Source organism: Coptis chinensis, chromosome 5, assembly GCF_015680905.1.
Source record: "Coptis chinensis isolate HL-2020 chromosome 5, ASM1568090v1, whole genome shotgun sequence".
Lineage (NCBI taxonomy): Eukaryota > Viridiplantae > Streptophyta > Magnoliopsida > Ranunculales > Ranunculaceae > Coptis > Coptis chinensis.
The window spans coordinates 10,562,790-10,569,855 of NC_141460.1; the positions used below are offsets into that span (position 1 = coordinate 10,562,790).

Genomic DNA, 7,066 nt, shown 5'->3' on the forward strand with positions numbered 1-7,066 from the left:
CCCCGAAAACCTCCATTGTTGTAAAATTTCAACACTAAATCTTCGAGTAATCGAAATGGAATTTGGTGCAATAGATATTCCCACTCTCTACTAGCAATTTCTTCATCGAAAAATGGGTGAAACATCCCGGAATTGTAGAGATTTCCGAAATTTCGCTCAACTGTGATTCTCCTTCGTGCTGCCATAGCGCGGTGTAGATGAACTTTTGAGGGTGGAAATAGCTAGGATTGGTGGAGGAGATGGTGCTAGAGGAAAGGGGTTTCAGTTTGGAGGACTTTGGCTCGCGTGCGCGGGTCGAATTCACTGCTGTCGAGTCGCGTGCGCGGGGGGTGTGTGGGGGAGACCAAGATCCGGATTTTAAGGGGGAAGAAATGAGAAAGGTGGACGCGTGGGTGCCTCGGGCGTGGGTTTTGTATACGGATCCGTGATTTTGGGTCGGGTCAAATATTTGGCCCAAGCCCAAATGTAGTCCAAAAATTCCCCCTATGTCCCGAATGATCCGAAATTTCAAACGTGGAAATTCGATTCGTTTTAACTCCAAATTGAACAGATGAGATATCAAAACGATCGGCATTAAAAATGTCATCCACTAGAATATGACAAAATCGCATTCAACATTTTTTTTTTTTTTGGTGTTTATTTATGTACACATTTATATACAAATGTACAAGTCGAGAGGAACATGTCAACAACACCGGAAGTCCAAATAAAACAACACATCACAACAGCCTTAAACTCGCATAACTTTCATGTCGGCTCATGCGAACCCTAATCCAGCCAGATGTGGCTTTAACCTTTATGTTTTGGGGGCCTAGGGTTCGTGATCGGTACCATCCCTAACCAATGTGCAATGGTCTAATAATAATATTACCCTTAGTACATATGGTATAGCCTCAAACCGCCCAAACACACATAGAGAAAACTGATTGGGGTTGGCCCGGTGGAATCCATTGCCCGCATTTAACTAGGAAATGTCCAATGGTGCATATCACGACTCTCTTTGGGCACCATGCCGGGCTAATAATAAAAAAACGAGTATATACATGTTGAGTCTTTTTACGTCAGATCCTCAAGACGAATGTGAGTCTTTTAACGTCAGATCCTCAAGACGAATGTGAGTCTTTTAACGTCAGATTCTCAAGACGATTCCCAACCTGTGGAAATAACGGAGCGACGACAAAGTTTATCCTGCTGCTGCGGTGTCAGACAATAATATACCTTATACCGGCTCATCTCGGATAATAGATCAAGACCTGGACAAAAGCGTTGTTGACAATTCATACACCACCCCATCCTTCACGCGACGCCGCTTTTCGAAGCAAAAAGTACTACCACCATTACCAATTCGAGATGGGTGAGATTTACACCAAATGATGAGTTGGAGTTCATGAGGAAGAGAATAGAAAAGGGAAGAGAAAGAAGGATTTGAAATTTTGGTACCCATTGTTTTCCAGAGGCACGCTTGCTCGATTATCGAACACATTTATACTCGGCCAAGTAGAGTTTTGTGGACTAAGGTTTCGGGCGCTTGCAACCACACACTCTAGGGATTTTAGAAAAGAAAATAGAAGAGGGCCCGGCTACCCTAATGGCATACTTTTCCCTCGCTTAAATACATGGAAAGAAGTACACCAAATAATCTATTAGTAGTCCGGTAGACTGGATCATTGAGAAGAGTCTCTTCGACATCCGAGAGCGCAACTCATAATAATGTTTAAGGCGCCGCCATTTACTTGAAATTCGCTACCATCATTTACGCTTTTCACGAGATAGCCCCATAAGGGGTGACAACAAAGAGACAAAGAAAAGACCGCACCATCGAAGTTTTTAATTTTCTTGGAAAAATGTGTAATCTTGAGTTGTACATCAAAACTTTTTGACCGACTTTGAATTCTTTTCTCAATATGTGCTTGTCATGCACTCTTTTCATGTTGGCTTTATAGGATTTCGAGAGATCATAGGCATCAATCGAATTTCCTCAAGCTCATTTAACGCAATTTTCTCTTTTCGCTACCACGCTAGTGTTATAATTGAGGCTTTTGATGGCCCATGAGCACGGTGCTCAAGTTCAACCGCAGATGACAAGGTTTTCCAAAAACGAGGCGATACGGAGACATCCCTATAGGTGTCTTAAAAGTTATTCTCAGATGCCCACAAGGCATCGATAATCGTAGAGACCGCCTTTTTCCTAGATGGATTGACGCTTTTTTCCAAAATGGATTTGATTTCTCGATTAGAGACTTCTACTTGACCACCGGGTTTGAGGATGATACAGAGTTGCCACTTTGTGCGTGACTCCATATTTCTTTACTAATGATTCAAAAATTTATTGCAGAAATGTTTTCCCCCATCACTAATTATAGCTTTTGGAACACCAAATCGAGAAAAATATTTTTTTTTTAACAAAAAACGACCGCTTTATGATCGTTAGAACGACATGCCAATGCCTCAATCCATTTTGACACATAGTCAACTGCTACAAGTATGTATAGGAAGCCATGAGAATTTGGAAATGGACCCATGAAGTCGATGCCCTATACATCAAAGATTTCCACAATTAGAATGGGATTTAAGGGCATCATATTGCGTTGAGTAATGCGACCTAACTGGGCAATGATTGCATGCTTTGCAATGCTCATGTGCATCTCTAAACAGTGTTGGCCAATAAAACCACATTGTAGAACCTTGGGCGCAGTTTTCTTACCACTAAAATGACCACCACAAGATTGTTCATGGCGAAGGATAACATATCGCTGTGTTCCCAACCGGAATGCAACGGGCGGATTAGTTGGTCCGAACAATACTTGAAGAGGTAGGGATCATCCTAGAAATAGAATTTCACAAAGGATAAAAACTTTTCCGGTCATTACGAGACCAAGATAAAGGGACTTCCTCGGTAACTAAGTAATTTACTATGTCGGCATACCAAGGGGACGAAAAAAATAGAGTACAAGTGTTCATCCGAAAGGAATCACGATAGGTTCAAGATCGTCGATCAACATCATCGACAAGTCTTGATAAATGGTCTGCAACCACATTTTCGCTACCTTTTTTATCTCTAATTTCGAGAGTAAACTCTTGCAAAAGGAGAATCCATCGGATCAACCTTTGTTTTGCATCTTTTTTCGCTAATAGATAACCAAGTGCCGCATGGTCAGTGTAGACAATAGTTGGAGAACCCACTAGGTAAGGACGAAACTTATCCAACGCATATACAACGGCGCGAAACTCTTTCTCGGGTGGTATAGTTACGCTGAGCTTCATTAAGGGTTTTACTCGCATAGTAAATGACAACTGGCTTATCTTCTCGGCGTTGCCCTAGTACAGCTCCTATAGCATAGTCGCTCGCGTCACACATTAATTCAAAAGGTTTAGACCAATCAGGTGGTTGAATTATGGGAGTGGTAGTTAATGCGGTTTTTAATATCTCAAAGGCTTGTTTGCAACTGAAACTGAAATCAAAAACGGCATCTTTAAGCAGGAGATTGGTTAAAGGTCTAGCAACCTTTGAGAAATCTTGAATAAATTTCCTATAGAAACCTGCGTGTCCTAAGAATGCGCGAATGTCTCGAACTGTTTTTGGTATAGGAAGTGAAGCAATTTTTTCTATCTTAGCTTTGTTGACTTCGATTCCGTCCTTTGAAACGATGTGTCCTAAAACTATTCCTTTAGTAACCATGAAATGACATTTTTCCCAATTAAGAATAAGGTTTTTCTTCACAACGCGTAAAAGACCTTTTCAAGATTTGATAGACAAATTATCGAAAGAATCTCCATATATTGAGAAGTCAGTCCATGAATACTTCCATAAACCGCTCAACCATATCACTCGAAAATATGAAGCATGCAAATATTGGAAAGTACTGTGTGCATTGCAAAGGCCGAATGGCATTCGCCTATATGCAAATGTACCAAATGGACAGTGAACGCGTTGTCTTTTCTTGATCGCCAGGGTCTATGACTATCCGAAAATAACCCGAATAACCATCAAGAAAACAAAATAATAGGCATGACCGCTAAACGCTCGAAAGCATCCGATCGATGAATGGAAGTGGAAAGTGATCCTTACGAGTGACGGCATTAAGTTTGTGATAGTCAATGCATATTCGCCATTTTACTGGGATACGAGCAAAAATGCATTCATCTTTATCATTTCGCACAACTGTAATGCCAGATTTCTTTGGAACCACGTGTACAGGACTCACCCAAACACTATCAGAGATAGGGTAAATAATACCCGCATCTAGTAATTTTAACACTTCCTCTCATACCACATCTTTCATGGTAGGGTTTAGGCGACGCTACGGTTCACGCGACGTCTTAGCATTTTCTTCCAAGTGTATGCGATGGGTGCACACATTAGGTTCAATGCCTTTAATGTCATCGAGGGACCATCCAATAGCAGAACGATGTTGTTGAATGACATTAATTAAACGAGCTGCCTAATCGTCAGTCAATTGTGAAGAAATAATAACTGGGTGACGACCATCGGCATCAAGCTGTATATATTTTAATTCCGAAGGAAGAGGTTTTAAATCAGGGGTAGGCGGAGTGGGTATTAAAGATTCTTGAGGAAGGTCATCATCCATGTAGTAAATAGATTGATGATCATCCAAGTTACTTGACATCACTGTTGTAGGGTCAAATAATGGTACTGACTCTAATAACTCATTTACTTCTTGTGTATAATTATCGTCCTCAAACTCAGATTCGCTAAAGGAAAGAAATTGGTACACTTCATCTTCGTGAAAAGAGTTTGTGAAATACTCTTATGAATGTCATTAACCCCGCCTGACCTCACCATCAATGTCGCTCGAAGTTGTTTCATCAACTTGAACACATTCACCTCGACCGAAAAGATTTCCGGCGGACATGGTCATGGAACCATCTCTACAGCTTAATAAGAGCATTAGCAAAGGGCGCAGGAACGGACGCCCTAAGATGATAGGAATGGAATCACATGCAACTTCAGATCCAAAATAACAAAGTCTACAGGATAGAAGAAATCTTGGACTTTTACAAGGACGCTTCCACAATTCCTTTTGGATACTTTTATGGAACGATCGGGCTAACCGTAGAGTCATGGTGGTAGGTTTGAGCTCATGAAGACCTAGTTGTTTAAATAAATAATATGGAAGTAAGTTCACACTAGCTCCTAGGTCTAGTAGTGCAAGAGCCGCGTATTTGTCACCTAAGGTGCATGGAACCGCTGGCCTACCAGTGGTCCTTGTATCTTACTACACCATTGTGTTCGGTGATGGAGGGAAACCGCTCAAATGAGGAACGCTTTGTTGAGGAACATTAGTTCTCCTTTTGTGGTGCACATATCTTTCAGAAATTTTGCATGTTTTGGTAATAGTTTTAAGGCATCGAGAAAAGGTAAGTTGATTGTTAAATTTTGAAAAGTCTCTCGAATTTCAAAGAAAATTCTCATCGTGTTTATTCTTTGCCAAGCGCAGAAACGGTGCCTTAGGGCTGAATTTGGCAAAGGGTCTACTTGCTTGTTTTCTACATTCGAGGTGTTGACTTTGTTGGATCCGAGAATCTTCCGTAGGTTCATTATTAGAAATAGATTCCTTGATCCCTCTTTTTCCTTTGGTTGATCATCCGCATAATGATCCGATTGTCTACGCTTTTCCGTGATCGTAGAGTAGTGATTGCATGCACCTCACCTTGGTTGGGGGTGCTTGTACCAGGGGCATTGGTGAGTTCAAAGGTCGTGGTTTTGTCGGTTTAGGGTTTGAACCGCCAGGCAATGCGAAACACGCCTTTCTCTCGACTCTTTTCTTGCACCAATTGTTGAAGTGATTGTTGGATAGACGCGTTAAAATTTGAGACCGTTGGTTCATGTAAGCTAAGAAAGTCTCGCTTGTCCTATCTCAAACGGGTTATGTAGGTTGTGCAAATGTAGTAGTTCACGCATTATTCTTGAGAAGTTATTGATTATAGTTGGGATCCGGATTAGCCGGAACAAGGCTCAGCGTTGGGTTTGATAGTTAGCATTGGAATTATTTTGAAATTGACCTTGTTGGTATTGTTGATTATTTCCTTGGCGGTATGGAATAAAATTGTTGGTAGGTCGAACAGCGGATTAGCGAAACCCGGAGGAGCCCCCATTTGTTGGTTATTTTGGCCAAGCGAAATTCGGATGTTGTCTCCACGGTGCATTGGGAATGTTGAATGCACATGCCTCCTCCGATTGTTGAGTAGGAGAAGCATATAACAAGGGACAATATGCATCGATGGTCGACTAAGACAAAGGACACAAGGGGCGTGTCAACGCTCATGACCGGTTTTGGTAGTTGATCGCTTACTTGAACCGCAAGGGCATCTACTTTTTAGTTAGGGATTCTATCAAATTTTTATTTCGGGATCGGGTTTTACCTCAAAAATAGATGTGGCCTTTGTAACATTGTCCTTTGATGACCGAGACGACTTCGTTTACCCCAAAGTGTACCTTTTTTCGCTTGTTTTTCAATAAAAGTATAAGCTTCGTAGCTCCTTTGTCCATGAAGCAACCGCCGCTCATTATATCAAGAGTTTCTTTTTGATGATCGAAAAGACCATTAAGAATGAACGAACAAGGACGACTTTGTCCGGTTGGTGATGAGGACATTCTAACGTAAGATCAAAGAAACGACTCCATGCTTCGTAAAAGGATTCATGAGGATTTTGACGAAAAGAATTGAATTTTTCAAACATTTCGCTTGTTTTCTTCGAGTGTAAAATTGAAGCATGAAAGCTTGAACTAGTTTATTCCATGTGTCTATGGATCGTGGGTGGTCGTTGTCCCGCTGGCCAAATTGACGCTTTTTCCGCTAAAGTGAATGAAAACAAATCGAAGCAAGAGTTGTTCCTTAGAGATCACCGGATGGTGAAATGTTGTTGCCACTTATTGAAGCCTACGAAGATGATTGTAAGGTTTTTCGTGCTCCAAACCATGATATATAGGTAACAAACTGAAAACGCTTGGGGATACTTTAAAATCACCGACAATGTCCTCAAGTTTGATGCGGGAAGAAGGTCCTTCCCGTAATGCAAAGATAGAAGTCCGAGAGGGGCTTCT

General features: G+C 41.3%; 1 non-coding gene across 1 annotated transcript; it reads left to right on the top strand.

Annotated features, from left to right (window-relative positions):
• Positions 1 to 6,598: 6,598 nt before the first annotated feature.
• Positions 6,599 to 6,701, top strand: LOC147496634 (small nucleolar RNA R71). The gene has a single exon (XR_015197238.1). It is a non-coding gene; the product is annotated as a small nucleolar RNA R71 (small nucleolar RNA).
• The last annotated feature ends 365 nt before the right edge of the window (positions 6,702 to 7,066 follow it).